Source organism: Gymnoscopelus braueri (assembly GCF_963280865.1).
Source record: "Gymnoscopelus braueri genome assembly, chromosome: 6".
Lineage (NCBI taxonomy): Eukaryota > Metazoa > Chordata > Actinopteri > Myctophiformes > Myctophidae > Gymnoscopelus > Gymnoscopelus braueri.
The window spans coordinates 17799030-17814652 of record NC_137607.1 but is presented as its reverse complement, the minus strand read 5'-3'; positions in this window follow the sequence as shown (position 1 = coordinate 17814652).

Below are 15623 nucleotides of genomic sequence, written 5' to 3'. Positions count from 1 at the left end.
ATAAAATAGCCCTTAAGTGGTGAATGATCAATAATTATTTTCTGACTGTCCACACTGTTATTAACCCCTGCATTGTGTTAGAAAACTGCATCCACTCGTGGTGTTAGCGGGTCAAATTTGACCCGTGATTTAAATCAGCCCAAAATACAAAAAAAAATAGTGTTTTCATTATTTTTTTCCTCCCACCTCATAGCTGACTTGTAATGCATTCATATCCATGTAAACACTTTTTAAAAATATTATGTTGGGTTAGGGCTAGGGTTTCATCTTTCAATATATCTCGTTTTCTATTGTAAAAATGTTAAAATTCTCAAACTCATTACATTTCCTATAATGAAGGCAATGGATAATGATGTTATCTAGCTATAATAGAATAATTAAGAATAATAATTAGAACACACTTCCAAAAAAAGAAAAAAAAAATACTTGTTTTTGTTTTTTAACTTTAAAAAATGTTAAAATTATTAAAAATAGTGACACTAGTGGTGTTAGGTTCTGAAATGACCCGTATACCATAGAAGGTAAAAAGTCATTTATTTTTCGTAAACTCAAACCTTATTTTACTCCTGATAGCAAATGCTAATTGAGGACAAGTCTCTCTCACTCTCAAACATGTAAACATTGAATATTGACAATTTGGGGGGGAATTGAGCCACACTTCTTTGCCGGGTCATTTCGGACCCTAACACCACAAGTGTCATTTTTTTTAAGACATTACATTACAGTCATTTAGCAGACGCTTTTATCCAAAGCGACTTACAATAAGTGTATTCAACATAGGTAGGGAACGAAAACTACTAATCACCAGAAGTCTTTAGTGCATTATCTGCAAAAACAAGCAACCAAGAGTATACCTAGCGCTAAGGTAAAAGTGCAATATATCAGCTACCTATTTCCTTAAACAGATGAGACAAAATAGCTAAATCAAATGAGCATGAGCTAAAACAAATAAGTGAATCGACTAAACAAGATCCAATAAACAATCCAATAATCCAATAAACAATACAGCAATAGAAAACAAGCGTTCGTACAACTAGTTAACAACAAGTAGGTCAGGCAGAGAGGAAGGGTAGTGTTTCCTGAAGAGGTGAGTTTTCAGCCTGCGGCGAAATATGGGCAGTGACTCTGCTGTCCTAACATCAGTGGGAAGTTCATTCCACCACTGTGGTGCCAGAACAGAAAAGAGTCGTGACCGTGTGGATCGGCCAGAAGGACCCTTGAGTGACGAGGCAATCAGTCGCCCCGAGGTGGCAGACCGAAGTGGTCGGGCAGGGGTGTAGGCATCGACCATAGCCCGGAGGTAGGAAGGAGCTGTTCCTTTCACTGCCCTATAGGCTAGCACCAGGGTTTTGAACTGGATGCGAGCCGCTACGGGGAGCCAGTGTAGAGCCAGTGTAGACCATCAGAATGAATTAAAATGATGATAAATAATTTTGTTGCGTTAAAATGGTTATTTCTGAGGATATCATGAAGCCTTGTTCCAATAAAGAAATGTAAAGGGTACTTTTTACCTATTCAAACTTGAAAACGGGTCCAAAAAGACCCTAACACATCTGATATTTAGGACTGACTGTCCATACGGTTACTAAATCTGATATTTAGGACTGACTCTCCATACTGTTACTAAATCTGATATTTAGGACTGACTCTCCATACTGTTACTAAATCTGATATTTAGGACTGACTGTCCATGTTACTAAATCTGATATTTAGGACTGACTGCCCACAATGTTTAATAAGAGTTTTTAGGACTGACTAACACATCTGATATTTAGGACTGACTGTCCATACTGTTATTACATCTGATATTTAGGACTGACTGTCCACACTGTTATTAAATCTGATATTTAGGACTGACTGTCCATACTGTCACTAAATCTGATATTTAGGACTGACTGTCCATACTGTTACTAAATCTGATATTTAGGACTGACTCTCCATACTGTTACTAAATCTGATATTTAGGACTGACTGTCCATACTGTTACTAAATCTGATATTTAGGACTGATTGTCCATACTGTTACTAAATCTGATATTTAGGACTGACTCTCCATACTGTTACTAAATCTGATATTTAGGACTGACTGTCCATACTGTTACTAAATCTGATATTTAGGACTGACTGTCCATGTTATTCATTCTGATCCTTAGGACTGACTCTGATCTCTAGGACTGACTGTCCACACATGTTTGCAAGTGATCAGACCAGATTTGTGTATCCAGACACATTTTTCGAAAATAGCCAATGATAAGCTCACCACGCGTCTCACCGCATTGTGAGCTTTCAGTTCAGCTATTTTCGGCATTGTACGACAAATTATCAACCGGGCTGCAGTGTCTGAGTGTCCATACTGAGACACATGTTAGAAATCAGATTTCAATCAGATTTCAAACCCCCTAGGAATGCGATTCAAATGTGATTTGCAAACATCTGTTTACATTTTTTTGTGCTGTTTTTGATAAAACAAACAATCAGATATAAAAAAATAAATAAAAAAATAACACCAATACCGCATCAATACATGTATCAACACACTATACGATTATAAAGTGTGAAACATTGGCCAAATTATCAAATACACATTATCTGTGGAAACTAAATGTAATGCCTAACACTCCTACAATTCCAAGTGCTTGTGAGGGTGGGGGGTCCCAGTTCAAATATGATTATTGTGGGGGGTTCCCAGTTCAAATGTAATTATTGTGGGGGGTTCCCAGTTCAAATATGATTATTGTGGGGGGGTCACGCCAGTATAGTTTGAGAACCACTGGCCTATGTCACCTGCCAACTCATATGAATGATCATTACAATGTCCTGATGTGAAAGAAAAGGTTTCTTAAAGATGCTATTACAACATATCTGTTCGGCAGAAACCTTGTATCTCCATATTTAATGTTTGATGTTTTTTGTCTTTGTAAATTAATGCCCTACTTAATCATACTACTCTGTCACACAAAAATAGCAGATCTACAAGCTCACAACGCCTTTCAATGCAACACGTTGTGACCTATTGGTGTGCGTTCGGAAATACAGCACTGAGCCCACTGGCCAATACAAACTAATAGGCGAGTGTCCTCCGGTGCGCAATTTCCGAACGCACCCCTTGTGTGACCTTTTTTTTAAGTGAAAGTGGTTAAGTGAGTCTATGAGAATTATAAATATTGATCCAAAGAGCTTGTGACTAAAATAATAACTACATTGGATCCATTGGCACACCGGTTCTTTTTTTCCATTTCCTGAAACGGAACATACTGTACAACAAGGTTTTCGGTGGTGGAAAGTGACTAAGTACATTTACTCAAGTAATGTACTTAAATTGTACTTAACAATTGTGAAATACTTTTACTTTACTGTATGTAGTATTTCCAATTTGCAATACTTTTACTTCTACTAAACTACATCTCAGATGTAGTATTGCAATATACATGAACCACTTCAGCCCTATTTAAACTTTGGCTATTTTCATAGGATTTGTATTACATTTTATACAGATAACTTGTGAAACGGGGCATTCTGCATAATGAGTACTTTTACTGTTGTGTTTTGTATGTGTTTTAAATGTTGTAAAGTAGAGTATAATGACAGTGTAATTGAAAAACAAAAGCTTGCTCTCAATTGGTCGTCCCTGAATAAATAAAATGATTTTAACTGTTCATATTATGTTTATTGTTCATAGATAATGTAATATTAATCAAATTGGATATGTCTATTGCAATAGTCATTATAGACTGTATAGACTGTAGGTCTACAAGCTCACAGCGCATCACAACGCAAGCTGTCTTCTTGAGACAACTTGTTTTTAATTCAATGAAAATAAATTGATTTAATTTAATTTAAGGTAATTATAATTTTTCATTCACTTGCATCCAATTTTTTTTTTTTTCCAATCATCCAATCAGTGTTGTCCTACCACAGTATTTATCATAATGAGACTGTATTATGATGTATATTCATGTGTCCAACAGGGTGCTTTAGCAGTATCTCTGTGTTGCTATATTATGACTTGTGTGTCCTATCTTGTTTTGGGACTGACACTGGGTATGTTAGGTCAGTGGTTGTCAAAGTGGGATCCAGGGACCCCCAAGGGTCCTTCAAGGGTTCCAAAGGGGCCCCAGCTAAATGATTAATTGTTGGGAACAAAATGGACCCTTACAGGTCTGTTAGTCTGAGAGTTATGGGGTCTGTGTTCTAATACATACAATGTGGGGTCCTTGAAATGAAAAAATTGGAGAACCACTTTCCGACCTCAAAGCAGATCCAGTTCAGACAGCCTTTCCGAACTGGTGGAGAAAGTCAGGACATCTGAATTGAATTGCTCAAGTCCATATGGTTGTGTGCTTTTGGTGACATCTTCAATAGTTATCTCCAGATTTGGGTATAGTTTCTCGTAGACAGACAGACAGACAGTGTCTTACCGTGCAGAGGTTTGGGGAAATGCAAGGAAAGGTGAAATAAAGACGCTTCAGAATATAGGTAGCACACTGATTTAATTAATGTAGAAATACTTTTAAACTAGAAAAAGTGCTCCTCAGAGCACAGGTCTCCGCCAGGTCAGGTATGTTATTGTGGCCTCCTGTTGGCGCTATAATAGGCCAATGTGAAAAGGGTGCCATTTAGGGTGCCATTCAGTTCGATTGCCTTTCACGGCAGTCGAACACTGCATTCATGATTTGATGCATTTTGTTCCAAAAATGTGTTTTGCTAAATTAGACCTGCTGGTGGCGCTATAACAGGCCAATGTGAAAAGGATGGCATTTCTTCCTCGGCCTAGTGGGAATGTGTTTGTGAAATTTCATGGAAATCGCAAGCTGCGTGCATAGTTTGAGGCTTTTTGTTCAAAACGGACCAATCCTGCAAACTTTGGAGGCCAACCTTAGCCAAGCAGGATGGAATATGGGAAATCTGACAGATCCGTGTTGATCACATGACTATAGAGATACTGTGTACCGATTTGCATGACGTTTGGATAAAATATGTAGGAGTAATATAAAAAAATAGGTTTTGCACAAATCGGCCTCCTGGTTGCGCTATAACAGGCCCATTCAGAGGTTCTGAATTGGCATCCAGGGAGTGTGTGTGTACAGTTTCGCAGCGACCGGGCCGACAGTGCCTGAGATTAGCTGGTCGCACACGGACAGGACACACGGACGGACGGACATGGGGTAAAACATACTCTCTCGCCATGCCTTTCGGCCTGGCGGAGACAATAAATAAACAGAGTAAATTTAGAGGTGTTAGGTGTTCATCACTTTGATATGGCTTCACAGGGTGCGACGTACTGGCAGAGCCGTCAAGGGGGGCTGGGAAGTCTCTTCTGTTGATAGAAAGGACACAACCCTTGTCAGCAAAGTCATCTTTTTCGGCGTGCAACATCTGTGCTCATTCTGTGCCGCGCTGTAAGCAAGCCATTAATCTAAAACCACCGCCGCTCCTTATCGCACGCGAGACGACAGACACGCTCACACTATGTATAGACAGTGAAAAATAGATATCAGATATTCCCCCCCCCCCCCCCCCTCCACTACATTCATCAGTGTCTCTCTTTCTGTGGCTGCACTGTGCTGTTATCAACCGCCAAAATGCCCCTCTCTCTGCCTCGAGAGGTCATTTGAATTTGACACGGAGGTGTATTATTCACTTCTCTGCTGAACAATTCAACAGACACAAAAAAAAAGGGGGGGGGGGAGAAGAAAGAAAAGAAGCAACTCCTCCAGGAATAGCACGGTAGCCTTTTGACCTCTTGTTTCAGGAGTGATGCCACCAGCTGGATCAATGCACAGTGGCGATGACGCAGTGGCATTTCCATTGAGGAGATGGATGCTGTGGGGGTCTATAACCCGTTCGATCCGGGGAAAGCATCTGTGTAATTTTTTGATTTATTTGGGCTATTCAAAAATAGCAGATCTACAAGCTCATAGCACGGCACCGAGTGCCGCACTACGAGCTTGTAGATCTGCTATTTTTTGAAAAATCATGAACATTTGTGCAAATCTTGAATGTACATTTTTTCTAAAGCGAACATTTGTAACTCAAATCTTTGCTTCTGGGGGGTCCCTGGGACAAAATATTTTGAGATGGGGGTCCGTCCGCGGCCAAATACATATCTTTTAGGGGGTCCTTGACATGAAAAAGTTTCTACAAATTCAACGATTCTACGAATGTCTTCTAAATCCTAACAGTGTTTTTTTGAAAAAAAAAAACATATCTGGTGCTCAAACTTTTTCATGATTTTTCAAGTTTTTTCAAAAATAGCAGATCTACAAGCAGATATACGAGCTTGTATATCTGCTGTTTTTGAATAGCCAAAGAAATCTAAAATGACACGGATGCGTTCCTGGCTTGAATGGGATAAGGCAACATAGTGGCATTTACATAGGGTTGTTGGCGGACGGTGCAGGGAGAAGCGAAGGGGGCGGACGGGCGCGGGTGGGGGGGAGGGGGGGTCGTGTGAGGCCTGGCTGCACAGCGGTTATCACCGCGGTCCCTGCACTGATGGCGTTCGACAGTCGTTTTGCCCCCACCTGTGGTGGTGCCGTGCCGGCGACGGAACGTGAAATATTCTATTTTCTTTTACACACCATCTGCAATTCCAATGGCGACCCAGGTAATGGCATGTGTCTGCACGGCCCGGCCGCACGTCGGCGGGTGGCAAATGAATAGATTTAACCCATCCGATCCGGGGAACGCATTCCGTGTCATTTTTAGATTTGAGCGTATTATTTCATATTTTTGGCTATTCCAAAATAGCAGATCTACAAGCTCGTGGTGCGTCACTATGGGCTTGTAGATCTGCTATTTTTGAAAAATCTTAAAAATGTGCAAATCTTTGAATATGCCTAATATTTTTTTTAAAGCGAACATTTGTAACTCCAATCTTTGCTTCTGGAGGTCCCTGGAACAAAATATTTTACAAATGTTTGCTTTAAGACTTGCACACATTTTCACTATTTAAAAAAAAAAAGTTCTACAAGCTCATATAGACCCCTTAACAGACGACGTCACACTGATAAGAACCAGTATGCGTGCAACCAGTATGCGCGCAATGAAACCCATTCTGTCAGGTCTCGCTAGGATGCACCTCACTAGCCAACACACAAGAGGGGGTTGGGGTTGTGCTGAAACCAGAGCACCCCGAAACAACAGGTTGGGAATTGATTGCGTGAAACAATCACCTGTGCGTCCAATCTCAATGTTAGTAAACAAATAATTGGTCTATAGCACGGCACTCGGTGCCGCGCTATGAGCCTGTCTGCTTTTTTTGAAGACGTCTAAAATGACAGAGATGTGTTCCCGGATCGAATGGGTTAAATAAAGATTTGAATTTCATCTCGTATAGAGCAGAGAGGCAGAGTCATTTAGACCTAACTCTTCGCACCCTTTTCTGAGCACAGCGGGGTCTTTCAAAACGTGCAGGACAAGATGTGCAGCAAGCTAGGGGGTTCTGAATGGAGCGGAGCTTCAGGGGCCAGCCAATCTTAAGAGTTATTCATATCAAATATACGAATACATTTCATATTAAGAGAGCCATGTTGAGGCTGTGCCAAGGTGTGTCATCTACAGAAAATGGTTTATGCTCTGGAAATTATTACGGAAATGTGCCATTATGTCTCAGTGACCTCGTGCTGAATCAGTCTAAATTGCAGTCATTTTCCCAAACAACCGAGTTAGCACTTTTTTTTCCGTAAAGAGCCATTAGGACTTCTCATTATCCTCGTTCGGTGGTTAACATTTCTAAATGGAATTTAAATTGCATGGTATGATTTTGACTGCTGTAAATTAAATTTTTATGGTCGTTGCTCACAAAGTTCACAGACATGTTAATGCAATCGTATTCCATTAGAATATCAAAACTTGTCTCTCAAAGTCTGGAGTTCTAATTGTAATGAGAGTTTATGGGATTAAAACGGATTTGGTGCATTACACGTTAAAGGACTTTACAACTTTTACACTGGCTTTGTAGTTGAAATATTGGCCTGATATACTCGGGTACCAAGATTATTTACTGTTATCAGACATCATATTCTGTTGATATGTTCGAGTCTATATTGCAAGAGCATGACATCGTTATATTGGTTCTCGTCAAAAGATGGCATTGGCTGATACACGCGCCTAACTGAAGCTTCAAGTGAGTTACTGTCTGCTGACCTTGTTATCAAACATCAGTGTCATGGTCATTTGTATTCTGAAGTAAAATAGTACAAGCAAAGTGACCTTTTTAGGTTTTCAGCTTTCAGAGCACTGCAGTTCAATCCACTCCTATTTCACGCTACGGTGTCTGTTGTTTGTTGCTTGTATTGTTTTCTTCAACAATTTGAATATAGACACACTAGTTAGAAGATAGAAGAATAAGAAGTCAAGATATCGTATCAACTGATTAAGGTTAATTAAACAAATGAAAAAAAACTACCTCAGGGGGAAAATGCTTTACAATTAAATTGCATCCAATTCTCATTTTCAAACTGAGCTCCTTTTTATATCCGTGTGAACAAGAGATTGCTCATTCTACTCAATTGTCTCAGTAGGTTAACATCACACCAGTGAGCTACTCAAGCACCGGCAATGATTGTAGTGAGAAATATCTTCCTCTGAGAAATAGCTAAAAATGCCCTTTTTGATTGGGGGAAAAATCAATCAGATTTCCAAGAGAGGGAATTTCCATATTTTCGATTCTGTTGTCTCAGAAAACTGCTTACCTTTTGTCTAAACTGACCACCCAAGCACAGGACTGTGACAGAGTGCTTCTGTTATAAGACTGGTTGTGATGCAGCCGTTCTGGCTGGCCTAGTGGCCTTTGTAATGTGGGCTGTGTTTGCTTAGTAATAAGTGCTCCACTCTTTTCCAAAATGTTCAAAAAATCTACAAGCTATAGCAGATCTACAAGCTCCCAACACGTTGCATCGCGATGTGTTGTGAGCTTGTAAATCTGTACAAAAATACAAAACAATTTTACGGCAAAGTATAAAATAAGGCTTACGCGCTTAATCAAACTCAATATAAATCAATATAGTCGATTACATTTTTTTTTTTTTTGTCGTGTTGATTTGTTGATATATAAAAAATAAGACCCTTCTTGATTATACAATTCATTGCGAATATAATCAACAGACTAATCACTAAAAAGTTGCTAATTTGTTTGTTTGTTCTTGTATGGTTAAATAATGATGGCAACAAATAAACAGTTGCAGGCGTTATGCCTGATTGTGGCCCAGGCTTGAGGTTTCTTTTGTGTGTTTTTTTTCCACACACATCCCTGGGACAAGGAATCAGCTCTGTAATTGATTTTCACTGAGGGAAAAACTGAATATGTTCCTATTACCCTGTATGATTGAATATCATGTGTCATTATAGTGGACGTGTAGCATCTGAGAGGTGCAGCAGTATCTTATCTACTACCTTTTATGCATGATAAGTCAGAGGACCCGTGGTCTGCAATATCTATGAACAAATCACTCCCATCTCCCCAGATTTGTGTGTTTGGGAGCCCTCCCCATTGTGCATAGCTCATAGAAAAATCATATCACACCTTTTACAGTAGTGCTGAGAATGCAAGGCTGGGTCTATTGAAAAGCTGTTCCTTTGTGACACGCGACACATAGCATCTGCAAGTCATCCGACACATTGCAGAATTATAACTCCCCCCTCTCCAGAGATGAGTTGTGCCCATGGAAGACAAACTGCAGTGATGAATCTCCATAATCGGCCCTCCTCCTTCACAGTCACTCTGAATGTGCAGTCACCGCTCCAGAGACGAGTGAAACCTCCATGTGTCAGTATGGATACTGCAGGGTTTGATTTGTGGCGGGAAAGGGAGGGGGGGGGGAGTATACCTATCTTTGTATGACAAATAGAGTGAAAATAGCCCATCCAATAAGCTGTGTTTGCTGTATGTGAATCTTTTTTTATTTTTAAATTACAAATCTTAATAAATGTTGCCAAATTTCACCGAAATAGGGACCAAGGCCGGCTTTGTCGAGCATCTATACCAGTGATATTCAACTGGCGGCCTGAGGGACAAATCTGGCCCCAGCAGAGCTTTTTTTGTGGCCCCTGGCTGGAACATATTTCATGTTCCAATGTAATTTATTTGATTAGATGGTGTAACAGGATGGCCATTTTGAATGTGTTTCACAACCGTTAACCAAAGCTCGTTCATGGTTAATCAACCATTAACAGATAAGAAAGAATACAATGTAGGCTACTATTTAGACTGGAGGAATGTTAGTGACTCGCTCAGGGTTCCAAATGAACACCTACAGTACCAGTACTGCATTTGCAGTCAAGACACTGCTACAGGAACCCAAATGCAGCTAAATGTAATCTTTGGTGAGTAAGCCTGGCCACCCAAAAGAAAATCACTTCAGTCAAAGTGTTAACGTATAGCTCACCTCATATGTACTTAAGATGGTGTTAAAATATGTATTAACTAGACAAAGTATAAAGACCTTTTCATAGTACAAAGAAACAAAACAGCCAGCAATGTTGTCTACTTATTACTACTTCCCTACTTTTAACAACTTTCAGAATAATGTAGCTTTCAAGTAGTTCAGCAATTATTTCTCACCATAGCTGGGCAGCTTGGCAAAAGCTCCATCAGTGGCACAACAATAACAAACAGCACAACAGGGGTTTTGAGTGCAGTTCATCCATCACAGACCATCCATTTGTAACTATTTCTGGGTTTTTGAGTGGCTGTTGGTAATTACACCAAAGAAATGATTTCTCCTTATGCATCCATTAGCTTGTATGTGTTAGTTTTGTGTGGATGTTTCTGTGGATAAGAGCACCCAAGTGCCCAAAGCTAAATTAAATAACCATTCTATCATACAAAGACGTAAACACTTCACCTTGCCAGCCTGCCTTCCTATTTATGTTTTTCCATTTTCTTAATAATTTGGTATAAGTACAGTGCTTTCACCACACATTACATGAACACAATAAGAATATTAAACGGGGGACGGGGGATGGGGACGGGGACAAATTTAATCAAAGATTTATGGACATAGAGAAGTTTTGCCACGGACATATTTGTCTGTGGTAAACACCAGCAGGAGATTGATGCGTCTTTGGAATAGTCCTAAGAACTTAATTGTCTGATATACAGTAGACAGTACACATTTTCTACTGTTTGTCATGTCTCTTAGTTCTTAAAACAAGCATACATTTTCAATGTACAATGGCAGTCTGAGTCTTTATATTCCTCTGTGCCATGAATATAGCCTGATGACAACAACTATTGTTTTTCTCATACAGTTAGACCATTTTAAACCAAAAGTCTGTCAAACAACTAATTAACTCGACTACAGTAGCACTTTCCCTTGCAATGTCTGGATGAAAAATAACAGACACGTCGTCTTTTTTTATTGTTTTGTGTAAGAACCAAATGTGTCACAATTACTAAGCAACCTTGAGTAACACTTTTATGTCTTTTAAGCCTCCTCTGTAATAATCCAGAGATTCTTTATGTGCCTGTGCGTCTGACAAACACTGAGACGCACTGACAAGGAGTATGCAGAGAGAGAGAAGAGGTTGAAGTCCCTCTCTACTCCGTGAGAGTGGGGCTTGTCGGCAGCAATCAGATTTGTGTGATGAGCTCCTGATGAGAGGGTAATGTGTTCCCGCGGCATCATTGTCCTCCTCGGTCCCCATCTCGCAGTGCAGCTTCCTCCATGTGATACCCCTACCCCTCACACCTCTTCTCTTGCTCATCATGAAATCCAATTTAGAGGCGGGGTGGGCGACTCGGGGAAGAGACTACAGAATGTTCCACTTCTTAACTCCTTTCCGTTTATGAACCTCAGACGTTAGGATCTTGAAACCTTGTTGGCGTTGCACAGCTCAGAAATCTTTCGATTTTTACTCCGATTGCACAATTTACAAGGTATCCATAATTTATAAATTCTGCAAATCTCTGTGTGCGTGTGTGTGTATGCAGTGGTGTAAAGTAACTAAGTACATTACTTACTTAGTACTGTACTTTAAGTACAATCTTGACGTACTTTACTGGAATATTTCAAATTGTCTATACTTTTACTTCTACTCCACTACATCTCAGAGGCAGATATTGTACTTTTACTTTAGTTACTAGTTACTTTGCATATATAAATGATCTACAAGCTCACAACGTGTCGCAATGCGACGCGTTGTGAGCTTGTAGATCTGCCATTTTCAAACAACAGTACTTTTACTTTTGATACTTTTAAGTACATTTTGATACCAATACTTTTGTACTTTTACTCAAGTAAATGTTTTATTCGGGACTTTTACTGTACTTGTAACGGAGTACTTCTACATTGCAGTATTGATACTTTTACTTAAGTAAAATATTTGAGTACTTTTTCCACCATTGTATCCAACCAATTGCCTTCACATTCAGCATGTGTATTGCTGACTCCCCAAGGGAGCTACAGCACCCAGTGTGAAGTCGATGAGCAGTTTTCCAGAACCGGCATGCGGTACAATTACATGTAAAGTCACGAAACATTCCTTGCTCCGTTCCGTTCTTGCTATTTTGTTATTTGCACACGTTGTCAGCCCGAACCTGACCCGTCGGGTCTGGGCTGAAATTGAGGACTCTAATCCAGGGGTTTTCAACAGGGGGTCCGGGGACCCCTAGGGGGTCCTCAGAGTTACTACAGGTGGTCCGCCAAATCTTTGTGTGATATGATATTCTTTTTTTACATTAACCACTTGAACCCTAGCATCCCTTTTTCTGAGGAGAACTTTAGCCAAAATAGCTGATCTACAAGCTCACAACGCCTCGCGCTGCGAGGCATTGTGAGCTTGTAGATCGGCTATTTTCGGCAAAGATATTTGGTGTAGAGGGAAAAAAGTACAGAGCCAACGATCAAGATTACCAAGTATTGAGGGTTTAAGTGAAATAAACAAAAAAAACATTAGTTCACACAACACTGATGAAATCTATGAAAAGGTTTAATCTGCAACACAATTGTATACAATATAGAGGGGGTCCCTGCTTCATCTCTCTCTCAGCTAGGGTTTCCTTGGCCTGAAAACGTTGAAGACCCCTGCTCTAATTCATTCTTGTCACCTTTATTCACATTTGTTGGATAAGATGCGAGTTTACTAGGAAGATGTATCTTCGTCAATTGTTCTTTTATTTTACTTTTGTTCGTTTTGAATGTTAAGAATATTATTTAGATGATTATAGTTGTTTAGACAGATGATAGGTTTATTGTTTACCTGTTATCCTAGTATTTTGAGGCACTACATTGTTGTCTCTGCACTCAAATTGTTGAAAACTATTTACCATGTTGTTTATTGACTACTAGAGTTCATGCTTACTCTGCTTATTCTGATCTCATGTTTGTAAGTCACCCTGGATAAGAGTGTCTGCTAAATGCCTAAATTGTAATTGTAAACACAAATACACAACATCAACAGCACAACTGCACAACACCAACACAACTATACAACAGTAATATCAACCAACAACACAACTACACAACATCAACACAGCTACACAACACCAACAAACACATCAACACAACTACAGTACACGCAAAAAAAAACAGAAAACAGCACCAACACAACTACAAAACACCAACATGACATCAATACAACTACATAGCATCAACAAAACTAAACAACGCCAATACAACACCAACACAACAGCACAAACACAACTAACCAACACATCATCAACACAACTATTCAGATCTGACACACACGCACGCACACACACACACACACACACACACACACACACACACACACACACACACACACACACACACACACACACACACACACACACACACACACACACACACACACACACATAAACCTTATCTGGAAGATATGTGACACTTTGAGCAAGACGCTGAACCCCTAATTGCGCCCGATGAGCAGGATGGTGCCTTGCATGGTTTCCGCCATCGGTGTGTGTGAATGTGTGTGTGAATGTAACGCACAATCTATGTGCTTTGGATAAAAGCGCTATATAAATGCACCATTTACCATGTATTTTCAGGCTAGCAGTGGTTCTCAAACTGTCTGTCACACACTGGTTGGTGTACTTTGGCTTGAGAGTTGGACAGGTGTGCCTTGTTTGCCTGGGCAAGTCTTGCCTTTGTGAATTAGCTAGCTAGTTAAGACCAGCTGCCAACCATGACAAGCTCACCGATTTTCCATTTTAGTTTTTATCACGTTTTTAAAATCTATGTGCAAATAAACTAAACTAAACCGATGCATTCGTTTTCTTTCCTTAATATCTTTCTTTCTTGCGTGCTCACATACAGTCAAATCTGTGCATACCAAGTGTTTACTATGCTGCTTGAATGACACACAGAGGACCCAAAACATACATAATTTCCCAAGAAATGTGGCACTGAATCGGTCCAGTGATTTGCGAGATTATCCTTCGGGAAAACAAACAAATAGGGTGCAGTGCATGTCTAGTATGTATTTTTCATGCCGGTGCACGTAATTATTTAGAGCAGCACATACGTATGCATACATTATTTAGAGGGAGCATATAACATTAATAATATCTTTCATGGTTCTTTATATTCAACCAGGAATGTGTTGCCAGCTGCATTATTCTTGGATGTATCTTTCTGATACTGTTGCTTTCTTTGCAAGTGCCTTGTGGTTAAAGATGCATCCTGTGTGAAGGGATGATCTTGCTTTATACACTTCTCAACTCTGCTGAGACAGCTGTCTCTGCTATCTCCTAAGGCTCCTCTTACCCAGTGGTGGAAAAAGTACTCGATTGCTTCACTAAGTAAAAGTGTCAATACTGCAATGTAGAAATACTCGAAATTTACTTGAGTGAAAGTACAAAAGTATTGGCATCAAAATATACTCAAAGTACCAAAAGTACTCATTATGCAGAATACCCATTTAAAGTTTCCAAAAGTATACAAATATTTTGAAAATAGATTTTTAGATATACAAGCCTACAATGCATTGTGGGCTTGTAGATAGGCTAATTTCAAATGGCCGAAATGTATACAGAGCTGAAGTGGTTAATGTATGTTTTGTAATAATAATCAAAATCTACAAAGTAACTAGTAACTAAAGGTTTTCAAATAAATGTAGTGGAGTGAAAGTACAATATTTGGATCCGAGATGTAGTGTAGTAGAAGTAAAATTATTGGAAACTGGAAATACTCAAGTACAAATACCTCAAAATTCTACTTAAGTAACTGTACTTAGTTACTTTCCACCTCTGCTCCTACCACGCACGCACGCACAAACAACATACTTCACGCATACAGCTTCACACAATTCCAGTCTATTTTGTGATCCTAAAATACTGCTTTTTCTTATATTGAGTAGATTCTTCAACGTTTAACCTTGTGTAATATGAAGACTAAAAAAAAACACATTCTATCTTTCCCTTATTTGGGCTGATCTAAGTCAGCCACAGATGCCATCGTTCCTCCGTCTAGGTGTCCACATAATTACTGAACTTGGCACGAATCCTCCAAAGGCAACAATTATGGCATTGTGTAAAAGGTGAATGGATTCATTACACAGCCCTGACCGCCAAACCAGCAATACACAGCTGGCTGTTTTTACTTGTCTCAGTGGTTATCACCAGTTTCACAACCTGCTTCCTCAGAAAAACAAAAACACACTAAACAGGACATGTTTGTG